Genomic DNA, 13751 nt, shown 5'->3' on the forward strand with positions numbered 1-13751 from the left:
TCAGACTACCTCTCCATTCTTGACAAGTTTGCTTCCATTCCTGACTCTCAGCAAGGTGAGCCCATAGGTGTTTGGGCCAGGGATGGTCTTGACAGTGCTGAAGAATCTGAGCTGTGAGCTGCCAGACCCCCTGTACTACTTCTACCACCATCTGTTCTTTATGTCATGGGCTTTCTAAGGACCTCACCGTCGAGTGTGTATGGAGCTGTCCCTTTTCCTACGAGGCATGAGTTTCCAATGCTAAACCGACTTGCGTTTGCGGTTAATTTTCAGATTCTGAAGTGCTTTTGCAAGTGCGATTAAAATAAAAGTGAAAGAACACTTCTCTCAAACCGCTGCTTCACAGCTGTGGGACAGATGGTGGTACAGCACACTGTGTTATCCCACTGCCAGTTTTTGAAAGCTTGCTCTTCACATTCAATTTGAACTGCACCCCTGGCACTGCCCAGGAGCCTTCAAGCACAATTGCTCATCGTATCTTCATGAAACACCTTGCCAGTAACTGTGGAGGTAATTGCTTTTCTTGGTGGGAAACCGTACATCCTTGTAACGCTTACTGAAGGATTCATTGGTGATTTAAACAGTTGGTGTGGATGGATTATAGGACCTGATCTGGTATGAAGCAGTTGAAACTGCCTATGACTGATGTTCTTTACACATGGAGCAGGTCCTGTAAATCCTGTTTTATGCTGTCCTTGCAGGAGAAGTTATATATTGACACAACCCTGGAAAGGATTGTGACCTGAAATCAACCATCCTGGTAGCATTGAATAAGTGTTTGGAATATATTGTATCTCTCTCTGATTTTGGAATAACATCATGTACTGCATCACTGTCTGTCCCACAGATGTAAAAAAGTGGCTTGAGTGTTCTTTCACTTTTCATCACACTTGAAAAAGCTCTTCAGAATCTGAAAACACATCAGCAATGTTCCTTCAGTTTATCTGAATGCGTATTGGAGAGTTGCATTGCCTGGTATAACCTTGAGTTGCCCCATTCAATTCCCAGCTCATGCAGAATTGCTGAATTGCATGCTCTCAGTTCACTCCAGATCATGCCCACCGGTGCTCTCTGTCCAGCATTGTGCTGTCCTAGATAAACAATCATCGTAGGGCCACCAACTACACAGGATAATGTCACAGCATTGGAATTACTTAGTACGCATAATTTGTGTTATGTAACTGTTCTCTGGTATTTTTCTGGGGAGAGGAGACTGCTTTCTGCAGGAGTGGTTGGTGCAGCCTCAAATCTGCTGGAGGAACTCAACAGGTCGAGTAGCATCTGTGGGAGGAAAGGAATTGCTGCCTGATAGGATGGTGGAAGCAAATTCATTGGGGGCTTTTAAGAGGGGCTTGGATGGGCACATGAATGAGAGGAAAATAGAGGGATATGGGCATTCTGTAGGTAGGAAGGATTAGCTATGTCAGCACAACATTGTGGGCAGAAGGGCCTGTTCTATGCTGTACTGTTCTATGTTCTATGCTGCTGCAGTTGCCACAGATATGATAGATATCTTTATTAGTCACATGTACATCGAAACACACAGTGAAATGCATCTTTGCGTAAAGTGTTCTGGGGACAGCCCACAAGTGTCGCCACGCTTCCGGCGCCAACATACCATGCTCACAACTTCCTAACCCGTACGTCTTTGGAATGTGGGAGGAAATCAGAGCACCCGGAGGAAACCCACGCAGACACGGGGAGAATGTACAAACTCCTTACAGTCAGCAGCCGGAATTGAACCCAGATCGCTGGCACTGTAAAGTTTTGGTCTTGTGCAAGTTCTGTTTCCTACAGTTACTCCAATGGTAACACAGTGTTCTGACACAGGGTCTTCAACGCAAAACATTGACTCTGTTTCTCCTCTCACAGATGCGGCCTGACCTACTGAGCATTTCCAGCATTTTCTGTTTTTCTTTTACAATTTCAGCATCTAGTGTTTTTTTTTGATTTTCCACTAGCATAGTGGTTCTGAATGCTTATGGTGTCGCTTGGATTCTATAAGTTCTAAAACTTTTTGGGTTTGATTGTAAAGTGTTCAAGTTCATGCTCTTGTTTACAAAATTGGTGAGCTGGATGTGCAATTCCCCCATGGGTTTGACCAGATGATGTTCAGAGTTAACTAATATTAGTGAGATGGTATCGAGGTGTAACTATGTTTGAAGCGGACACAAGATTGGATAAGGATGTTGCAGGAGGAGGTAGAGTTGTGCTAGTTTGAAGACCACAGCTGTTCTGAATAGTATGAACTCATGGAGAGTTCACAACAGAAAGTTTGGACCTTGGGTCAACAGGGAACACATTCACCCCACCTGGTGCATAGCCACTGCTACTCTTTACCTGCCAGGTTTCCTGAGCATTGGGAAGCCCAGCCAGTCCACACCAAATTCAAATCACTCACAAAATCTGAAGTTAGTTATCACTGTTGATAACTCCAAGGTTATCCACAGCAAGCAACAACCAATCTACTGGAGGAGCTCAGCAGGTCGAGCAGTATCTGTGGAGAAAAGCAGGCGGTCAATATTTCAGGTCAGGACCCTTCTTCAGGACTGAAGATAGGAAAAGGGGAAGCCCAATATATAGGAAGGAAAAGCAGAACAGTGATGGGTGGACAAAAGAGAGGAGGTGGGGGTGGGCACAGGGTGGTGATAGGCAGGTGTGGGGGAGGAGGGGAGAGCAGATCCACCGAGGGATGGGTCAAAGGTAAGGAGAGAGAAAAAAAGGTAGAAAAAAAAGTTTAGTGTTCCCATGCCTCTTTCATCTAGATTCCAACATCTGCAGTCCCTTGTGTCTCAGATATGGGTCATTCACATTGCTTTGGGTCTTCACTCAGATATACACCAGATGAGGTAAGAATGGGAGATTGTTTGTGAACCGTGCGGACGAACCATACGGAGAGCGCAGCGAATGTGCATGCCGGTCGGTCAATCGTCCAGCGGATCGATGACGCAGACGTGGCAGTATGCACGCGCGCGCCTACACGAGTGCACGCACTGGCTGGCCGATCACTCAGCGGAGCGACGACGCCCTCTGGTGCGCACAACTTCACTTTTGGCGTGGGACTTCAGGGACTCACGCGCTCCTGGGTCTCCGCAGACCTTCTTGTGGACCTACAATTGTAAGTTGCTCAGTTTTTGTATTTTGATTAATATGGATCAGTGAAGACGTTTATTCTACCGCACCGTTATCGTTCTTGCTCCGTGCATACATAACAGTTTGTTGCTCCAGATGAGAGCATCTGTAGTCTCGTGTCTCCACTGGTGAATTGGGATCAGGTTCATCTATTTTTATCTGACCCCTCCGCACGGTACGTCACATGGCAGAGAGATCTCCCACCATGTCCAGTCATCCAATGTAGAACAGGCTGCATTGGTGCAGGTTCTCCCCAGATTACAAACGCCCAACTTCTGTACAACCCGTACATACGAATGAACATCTGGGAGACCAGTGGGATGGATTTGCCGGCTGCTGCAGGCATCCCCTGCCACCTGGGAACTCTGTTCACGGCCCAATATCTGAATGGTTGAGTTAAACACACTGATTTAACTACATGTTGCCCTTGGTTGGCCATTGTTTTTATTTAAATATTACAACTTGCAAATTTTCAGGTTATGGTCAGTTCTCAGGATCGGAACCCTGTTGTAACCTGGGGAGAACCCGTAAACAGTGGAAGCAATTGTTGATTCATTTAATTGCAGCATGGATCTTTAAGCAAATCAAATTTTAGGATACTATTGAGGCATATGCAGCTTACTTATTTCTTGGCATCATTCCTTGGTCTAATGTTTGATGGCTCCCCCTCATTTATTAGCAGTCACATAGAAACATAGACATAGAACATAGAAAACCTACAGCGCAATTCAGGCCTTCGGTCCACAAAGCTGTGCCAAACATGTCCCTACCTTAGAAATTACTAGGTTTACCCATAGCCCTCTATTTTACTCAGCTCCATGTACCTATCCAAAAGTCTCTTAAAAGACCCTATCGTATCCGCCTCCACCACCATTGCTGGCAGCCCATTCCACACACTCACCACTGAGTAAAAAACTTACCCCTGACATCTCCTCTATACCTTCTTCCCAGCACCTTAAACCTATGTCCTCTTGTAGTAACCATTTCAGCCCTGGGAAAAAGCCTCTGACTATCTACCCGATCAATGCCTCTCATCATCTTATAGACCTCTATCAGGTCCCCCCTCATCCTCCATCGCTCCAAGGAGAAAAGGCCGAGTTCCCTCAACCTGCTTTCATAAGGCATGCTCCGCAATCCAGGCAGCATCCTTGTAAATCTCCTCTGCACCTTTCCTATGGCTTCCACATCCTTCCTGTAGTGAGGTGACCAGAACTGAGCACAGTACTCCAAGTGGGGTCTGACCAGGGACCTATATAGCTGCAACATTACCCCTCAGCTCCTAAATTCAATTCCATGATTGATGAAGGACAATACACCATATGCCTTCTTAACCAGAGTCAACCTGTGCAGCCGCTTTGAGAGTCCTATTGGCTCTGACCCCAAGATCCCTCTGATCCTCCACACTGCCAAGAGTCCTACCATTAATACTATACTCTGCCATCATATTTGACCTACGAAAATGAACCAGTTCACACTTATCTGGGTTGAACTCCATGTGAACACCTGGAAGTTAGAAGGATCTGGTTATTTTCCAGGAAGTTAGAAGGATCTGGTTATTTTCCAGGAAGTTAGAAGGATCTGGTTATTTTCCAGGAAGTTAGAAGGATCTGGTTATTTTCCTGGAAGTTAGAAGGATCTGGTTATTTTCCAGGAAGTTAGAAGGATCTGGTTATTTTCCAGGAAGTTAGAAGGATCTGGTTATTTTCCTGGAAGTTAGAAGGATCTGGTTATTTTCCAGGAAGTTAGAAGGATCTGGTTATTTTCCAGGAAGTTAGAAGGATCTGGTTATTTTCCAGGAAGTTAGAAGGATCTGGTTATTTTCCTGGAAGTTAGAAGGATCTGGTTATTTTCCAGGAAGTTAGAAGGATCTGGTTATTTTCCAGGAAGTTAGAAGGATCTGGTTATTTTCCAGGAAGTTAGAAGGATCTGGTTATTTTTATTGCAGATACCTGGAGTACAATACAGTTCCAAAGTCCACATCTTGTAAGGAGTTACGTGGCAATAGATCAGTTGCTGTTTCAGCAAAGCCTTGTCACAATAAGATTATTCCTAGACAGTGATACAACAGCTTTGGTGCTGAGACCACTCAAATGTTGATGCACATCAAAGTGCTTGCGAATTTTTGAAATGTTAGGGCTGGTGTTAAGAGTGGATTGTTCATGTTTTGCTAATGCACTGTTATGTATTACATCATTAGGCAGAATGAAATAGCTGTCTGATTTAAACACAGTTGTAATCTGTCAGTGTATAGTCAGCCTGAACTTACTGTCATTGCATACTTTGATGGTGTTAAAGAAATAAAGCCAAGAAGTCAGTGTGAGGTGATAAGGAAGTTACTGAGGAATTTCAAGAGGGATTAAGTAGGGAACAGATTAAGAAATGAAGAAACAGGAATGTAATGCTGAGGCTTTATAAAGCATTGGTCAGATCACATCTGGAGTATTGTGAGCAATTTTGGAATCCATATCTAAGGAAAGATGTGCTGGTCCTGGAAGGGGTCCAGAAGAGATTCACAAGGATGATCCCGGGAATGAAAGGCTTAACATACAAGGAGCATTTGATGGCTCTGGGTCTGTACTCGATGAAGTTCAGAAGGATGAGGGGGGATCTCATCGAAACCACCGAATACTGAAAGGTCTGGATAGAGTGGATGTAGAGAGGATGTTTCCATCAGTAGGAAAGTCTAGGATCCGAGGACACAGCCTCAGAATAAAGGGACATCCCTTTAAGACTGAGATGAGGAGGAATTTCTTCAGCCAGAGGGTGGTGAATCTGTGGAATTCATTGCCACAGAGGGCGGTGGAGGCCAAGTCATCAGGTGTATTTAAAACAGAGGTTGATAGGTTCTTGATTGGTAAGGGGGTTAAGGATTACACGGAGAAGGCAGGAGAATGGGGTTGAGAAAAAAAAATCAGCCATGAGCAAATGACAGAGCAGACTAGATGGGCCGAATGGCTTAATTCCGCTTCTATATCATATGGTCTTGACAAGAAAATTGGACTATTTGTAATACTATTTTAAGAGCTGTTCAGAAATTCAGTTTATCCCAACAAGAGAGAAACAACAGGGTCATGATTAAAGAAAATGAAAGCAACTTTAAAAATCAACTTAAGCTTTTTTCCCCCCCAAAAGTAGGAAATATGAAAGAAAAACGTAATTAGGCAGAAGTTCACATAACATTTAACTTCATCCCACAGAAACACTTTCCCATTCAAAAAACTTGCAATTTTAATGCCCTAAGAAAAATGAGCTCCGTGCTTGGAGAAATATTATATGGCACTTTCTAACCACGTAAAACATCCCAAAGTATCGCTCAGAGAGCCAGAGAGAAAGAGAGAGATATGAACTACTTGAGACTGGAGGAACCAATTCACCAGCTCATGAGCAGAGACAGGAATTAGAAGACACGACAAAGTAGGAAAACAAAGTTAAGAATAGGAAGCTCAACTCTGAATAAGATACCAGAAGGCAAGCATGCCATATGCCTTCTTTGAACACTGAATTCTCCCACTTTAAGTAACCCCCCCCCCAACCATGCTTCTTCTCTTCATCCCTTTCCTAGCCTCTCTCTTTTTTCTACCTTTCTCCCCCCTTTCTCTCCTTACCTTTGGCCCATGCCCCAGTGGATCTGCTCTCCCCTCCTCACCCACACCTGCCTATCATTATCTCTTACCTGCATCTACCTATCACCACCCTGTGCCCACCCCACCTCCCCTCTTTTGTCCACCTATAACTGTTCTGCTTTTCCCTCCTATATATTGGGCTTCCCCTTTTCCTATCTTCAATCCTGAAGAAGGATCCTGACCCGAAACATTGACCGCCTGCTTTTCTCCACGGATGCTGCCTGGTCTGCTGAGTTCCTCCAGCATCACTGTGTTTTTCATCTAGAGTCCAGCATCTGCAGCCCTGTTTCTCTGCCTTCTTTGTCACTATCTATTTGCACTGCCACTTTCAGGGAGTTATGGACTCGGACCCAAGATCCCTCTGTACATCAATGCAATTGAGGCTTCTGCCATTATCTGTATACTTTCCCGTCCCAAAGCGCAACACCTAACTGCCCAGATTAAACTCCATCTGCCATTTCTCCGCCCATATCTGTAAATTATCTATATCCTTCAGTATCCTTTGACAGGCCTCCAATCCAATCTTTGTGTCGTCTGCAAACTTACTAACCCAGCCATCTGCATTTTTGTCCAAGTCACTTATGTATATCACAAACAGCTTAAATGTGGCTTTCCAGCAATTTCTGTTTTTATTATTAATCTGGAATCTATCTTTTGAGTTCCTAAGTAAAATTGAATAATATTTAAATTAATGATGCTGCTCGTAGCTTGGGTTATATATTATAAGTAAGAGATACAGCAAGAATAGGCCATTAGATTTCTTGAGCCTGCCCCACCATTTAATAAGATAATGGCTGATCTTTTACCTCAGTGCCACTTCCCTGTGCTAATCCCATACACCAAAACCTATTGGTTTCTGCATTGAATATATTCAACAATTAAGCCTCCACAACCCTCTTGGGTAGATAAATCCAAACATTCACCCCATGTCTACCCTGTGAAGCTTGTAAGAATATTGTATGTTTCAATGATATCACGTCTCATTCTGGGTCTATACTCTCTAAGGTTTAGAGATTAAGTAAACCGGATCTATACTCTAAAGTTAATTAAGTAGACCTAGTCTACTTAATCTCTCCTCAAGGGATAATCCCAGTCCCAGGAATCGACGATGAAACAGCACACAAGATGCTGGAGGAACTGAGCGAATCAGGCAACATCTATGGAGGGGAATGGACAGTCAACGTTTCAGGTTGAGACCCTTCATCAGATGCTGCCTGACCCGCTGAGTTCCTCCAGCATCTTGTGTTTTGCTCCAGATTCCAGCATGTGCAGTCTCATGTGCCTCCAGTCAACTCGGTGACCATTTGTTTCATTCCATTTATCACAAGTATGTTATTGTAAGAACCTTCTCAAAGCTCTTTGGCACATTTTCACAATCCAGATAGAGCCTTCGCCTGGTGTGTGCCAGGGGCCTTTTTATTTCCGTCGACCAGCGGTTGTAAAATTTGGAATGTCTCCAGAACAATGCCTTGCTTCCATCAGTACTTGGATAATTAGAGTCATTTACCATGTCTGCTAACGGACTGCTGAGAAATAATCTTAAGTCTTGTCTACTCAAGCACAGGAGGAACCCAACACAATACCCTGTCCTTATCTATATGCTTTTGTTGTTTAGTATTTTAGCAGCAGGACAGGGGAAATGTCACGCTGATTTCATACAGCTTTCATGCATCTCACCCAGTACAAAATAGTAAATTTGCAACTAATTTGGGATATTAGGTTGTAATCACTCCCAAGTATCCATCATTCTATGCCTAAGACATCTAAAACCCTATTGACTAAATTACTACTTGTAACTTGCTCCCAGGGATGATTCGGAAATCCTGTATTAACTCACTTCTTCACATGTTTTTTTGGTTATGAATTTAAGAGCATTGTCTATAGAAAGGCATGGGTGAGGGAACTGCACTGGTTGGCCACAAGTCTCTATGTTTGATGTTGCCCACTCCATGCAAGTCACAGTATAAAGGCTGACATCACAGTGAGGACAGTACGATTACATTGGGGACATTGTTTGTAAACTGGCAATGATAAAAAGACCACAAGGTATAGGAGTAGAATTAGGCCATTTGGCCCATCAAGTCTGCTCTGACATTCAATCATGCCTGATTTCTTTTTCTCAACCCTATTCTCGCCTTCTCCACATAACCCATAACCCTTTTACCAATCAAGGACCTATCAATCTCTGCCTTAAATACAATCAGTGACTTGGCCTCCACAGCTCTCCATGACAACAAATTCCACAGATTCACCACCCTCTGACTGAAGTTCCAAAGGGACATCCCTTTAATGCATGCTGGATTTGAAAGTGTATGTTTATTAGATTTGTTAGTGTGCTGGATGCAAAAATGTATGTCTACAGGATGCAGTGGTATATGTTTATTGATGTGACAGGGTGTGGTAAGTGTTTATACCATAAAGAATGTGACAAATTTATGTTTACAGGATATGTTGTGCATGTACTAAACTGGATGTGATCATATCCAGTATGTACACACTGATCCCTTTCTAAATATATATATATGGATGTGATCTCTGCATACCGTACAGGTCCTCCCCAGGTTACGGCAGAGTTCTGTTCCTGTGTTGGGTGTTCGTAGCCTGGGGAGGATCGTACACAAAAGGGCAAATGTAATAGATACGGTCAGCATTGTACTATATATTGGATATGACAGTATGTTCAGTTCCGGATATAACTGTGTTTGGTGTGATAGACAGATACCAAAGTCAAATAATTCAAAGTCTGTGAAACATTCTGCAATTGCTCACCAGATCCACCAGGATTCACAGAACATGGAACAGACTTTATATTTCAGGTCAATGAGCTTTCATCAGAACCGCAAGAAGTCAGAGATTTAACAGATCTCCTCTAGAGCGGGGAGGAGATACACATATTGCTTTGCTGAACACTTCTGTTTAGCCTGCAAGCATGGCCCTGAGTATCTAGTCACATGCCTGTATTTCCATTCTATTTTCACTTGGACCTCACTGTCCTTGAACTCCTCAGCTTATCGAATGGAACAAACTGAGGAAAATCCCTCGGTTTTAATGAGTGCATTACTGGTCTCAATATTGAGCTAATGACTTTAGAGTTTTAGCTCATAACCACCAGTTGCCATGTACACCTCTACTTCATCTATCATTTTCTGTTCTTTATTTACTATTTCATCTTTTGTCTTGAACCATTCTAATAATTATTTTCCTTGATCATAGAACCTTTCTTTGTTCTCTCCTCTGCACCACAACCCACAGCATCCGACAAAACCCTTCTATGTTTAACTTCTTTCAGTTCAGCCAATAGTTCATCAGCTTGAAACAGTAATACTCTTTCTCTCTGCAGAAACTGCCTCTTGTGCTGAGCATTTTTCAATGTTAGTAGGTTGGTTTATTATTGTCGCATTTACTGAGATACAGTGAAAAGCTTTGTTTTGCACACCATCCAGACAGATCATTCCAAACATAAGTACATCAAGGTAGCACAGAAGGAAAAGCAATAACAGAATGCAGAATATAGCATTACAGTTACAGAGAAAGTGCAGTACAGGGAGAAAATAAGGTGCAAGGGCCAAAACACGAGGTCAATTGAGAGATCAAGAGTTCACCCTTATCATGCAAGAGATCCATTCAAGAGACTTCTAACAGCAGGATAGAAGCTGTCCTTGAGTCCGGTAGTGTGCGTTGTCAAGCTTTATCTTCTGCCCGATGGAAGGGGGCATAAGAGAGAATGATGGGTGGAAGGGTCTTTTATTTTATTGGTTGCTTTTTTGGACTAGGTTTAAGAACAAGACTAGTATCCTGGTGCTGAGGAGCACAGGTAATAGGAGCAGGAATGGAACATTTGGCTCTTGAACCTGCTCAATCATTGGACAAGATCATGACCAGTCTTCTACCTGAACTCCATTTTCTTGCCCAATGCCTTGATCATTTAATCCCCCAGATTACAAATTTCCATAAATCTCTGTACTGAATATATTCAGCGTCAGAATCTGTAGCCCTCCAAGGTAGAGAATACCAAGATGAACAGAGAGAAACAAAAGAGACTGCCGATGCTGGAATCTGGAGCAGTCTAACTCTGACGAAGTCCAGACGAAGGGTCTTGACCTGAAATGTCGACTGTTCACTTCCCTCCTGATGCTGCCTGGTCTGCTGAGTTCCTGCAGCATCATCGTGTTTTTCTATCTAGATTCCAGCATCTGCTGTCCTTTGTTTCTCTGAAATGTTTGATTACTTTTCCCGAGAGTATATTCCCTTGATCTAAGCTTTCCACTGAAAGAAACAAAGAGTCAACCCTTTCAGAATCTTAGATGTTTTGGTGAGATCACCTTTTATTCTTCTAAACATCTTCTCCCCCCCTCCCCTCTACCTTCCTTCTCTCACCTGGACTCGCCTTTCACCTGATCTCACCCGGACTCGCCTATCACCTGAACTCACCCGTAACCTGCCTGCATGTTGTGCTCCTCCCCCTCCCCCCCCCCCCCCCCCACCACCTTATTCTGGCTTCTGCCCTCTTCCTTTCCAGTCCTGATGAAGAGTCTCGGCCCAAAATGTCAACTGTTTATTTCCCTCCATGGATGCTGCCTGACCTGCTGAGTTCCTCCAGCACTGTGTATTGCTCCAGATTCCAGCATCTGCAGAATTTTGTCATCTCTATTTTACTCAATTTATTCTCATTGGAAAGCATTCTCATCATCATAGAAAACAGTTGTTACACTGTCTGAGAAGCAAGTACATCTTTCCCCAGATAAGGACACCAAACCCTTGCAAAGTACTACAGGCATGCTCTCACTGAACAATTTCTGTAGCACCCAAGGTAAGGGGAAATAGACCAGAAACACCCTAGTTAATTGCATTCTTTATTTATTCTGTGTAATAGAAAGGCAATCATCCCATTTTGTATGTGAATCATTTGAGTCACTGTTCTTTGGTTACCAAGATTTTAATGTAGAACTGAACTATGGAAGTACAAGGCTAATTAGGATTTACTGATATTCTGCAGTCAATGAATTCTGTGCTAACTGCACATATCTGAGCCCACAGGGAGGTGTGCTTACTTATTAATGTGGCATTTCCCTTGTAAGAGGGCAGCATTTGATTTGTATCATTGAGGCAACTTCCCTGGCACATCTTCTGATTGGTGGATGGGTATAAACCATTGCCATTGATTGTCATGGAGTCACCCATCATAGCCCTGAGAATTCCACCCAGAATTGTCCTGAAACCTTCATAGAAAACTATCAGGATCCCATAAGGTGAGGTGCTAAGGGTAATAGGTGATAGCCTCTGAGAAGTTTCGGAGCTTAATAACCTTAAGGTATTATTGACCTGTAATTTGATTAGCCAAGGAGCAAAGGGTCAGGTGTTGACCATTTAGCTTAAGTCAAGCAGAGTTTATTGTCATGTGCACAAGTACGATGAGGTAAAGGTACAGTGAAAAACCTGTCTGCAGCAGTGTCACAGGCATGTAGATTCAGACAGCAACACACAGAACATAAGTTATACACAAATTATAACTCCTAAATAAAGACAGTGAAGAAAAAGACTGTGCAAAAAACACAATTAGAGACAAGTCCATGATAGTGCAAGAGGTGGCCTGTAGCATTTTGTTGGTGAGTTAGGGTTAGGGTTAGGGTTGTTCAGGTCGGTTCAAGGACTTGCTGATTGTAGGAAGGCAGCTGTTCCTGAACCTGGTGGGGTCGGACTTCAGGCTTCTGTACCTCCTGCCTGACAGTAGCAGCGAGAAGGCATAACCCAGATGGTGGGGATCCTTGATGATAGATGTTGACTTCGTGAGGTGGAAATGATCCTTGCGATCATTACATTTTAATTTGATCACCAAAAACCTTTTGATCACAGTTCTTGGCATCATCCCCACATGGCCCAGTTCTAATTTTGTAATGCCACTAAAATCCATAGGCCTGTATAGATTGCAAGTGAGTATGTTCCTTTAAAAACAACTCATTAAATTTCTTTTTGATCCTTGGTCTGAGAGACCATCTCTATTAGCAAGCAAAGAGATAAATCAACTGGGGTTCTTCCTTTGATGATCTCATTCATCCAGAGATGTGTTCATATCAAAGCACAGCAACGAGTATCAATGATGACAACCAGGAATCTCTCAAACGGTCCTAAAATCCCAGCTGGTTCAGTGACTTCCTTCAGAGAAGGAAATCTGCCTCTATCGGCAAATTATGGCAGTGTGGGCTCGATGGGTGTAAGTGACCAGCACTTGTTCCCATCTTCCTTCAGGTGATTCTTGCTGGAAAATTTCCATGTGTAGACAATGAGAGAGAATAGTACCAGGCTTGGTTGGGTTAGTATCACCATGGTGGAATAGTCTGCTAGTAATCACACCCAGAGTTCCATACAAAAAGGCTCTAGCTAGCATGTTGGAGTGGGCCATGTGCCTGTATGACCATATCTGCCAAGAGGGTAGGAGAATTGTCTAAAAGAGTGCAAATTGAGGCAATTTTTTACATTAATTTATTCATAGGATGTGGGTGTCATTGGCTAGACCAGCATTTATGGTCCATTCCTAATCTCTGGCTTGCTCAGATTTCTAGTCATAAACAATCTGCTGGAGGAACTCAGTGGGTTGAACAGACCCTGTCCTGATGCAGGGTTTTGACCTGAAATGGCAATTCCTTTCCTCCCACAGATGCTGCTTGACCCACTGAGTTCCTCCAGCAGGTTGTTGCTCCATATTCCAGCATCTGCAGTCTCTTGTGTCTTAGATACGAGTCATTCACATTGCTTTGTGTCTTGACTCAAACCAGATTAGGTAAGAATGGCAGATTAACTTTTCTGAAGGAAGTTAATGAACCAGTTGGGTTTTTAAGAACAGTTTGATTGATTCCTGGTTATCATCATTGATACTCATCACAGTGCTTGGATAGGACCAAACATCTCTGGATCAAAGGTCCATGCCTCTAGATATCAATTTGGTAACCTAATCAGAGTGGTATCGTCCTCCTGTACCACTGCACTCATGGCTTTGTG

The 13751-nt window shown here is 43.2% G+C and overlaps 1 protein-coding gene across 1 annotated transcript in view; it reads left to right on the plus strand.

The window, feature by feature from the left end:
- Positions 1 to 13751, plus strand: part of dhrsx (dehydrogenase/reductase (SDR family) X-linked) — a 204489-nt gene that overhangs the window by 153795 nt on the left and 36943 nt on the right. The window lies entirely within an intron of this gene.

Source organism: Pristis pectinata, chromosome 11 (genome assembly GCF_009764475.1).
Source record: "Pristis pectinata isolate sPriPec2 chromosome 11, sPriPec2.1.pri, whole genome shotgun sequence".
NCBI lineage: Eukaryota > Metazoa > Chordata > Chondrichthyes > Rhinopristiformes > Pristidae > Pristis > Pristis pectinata.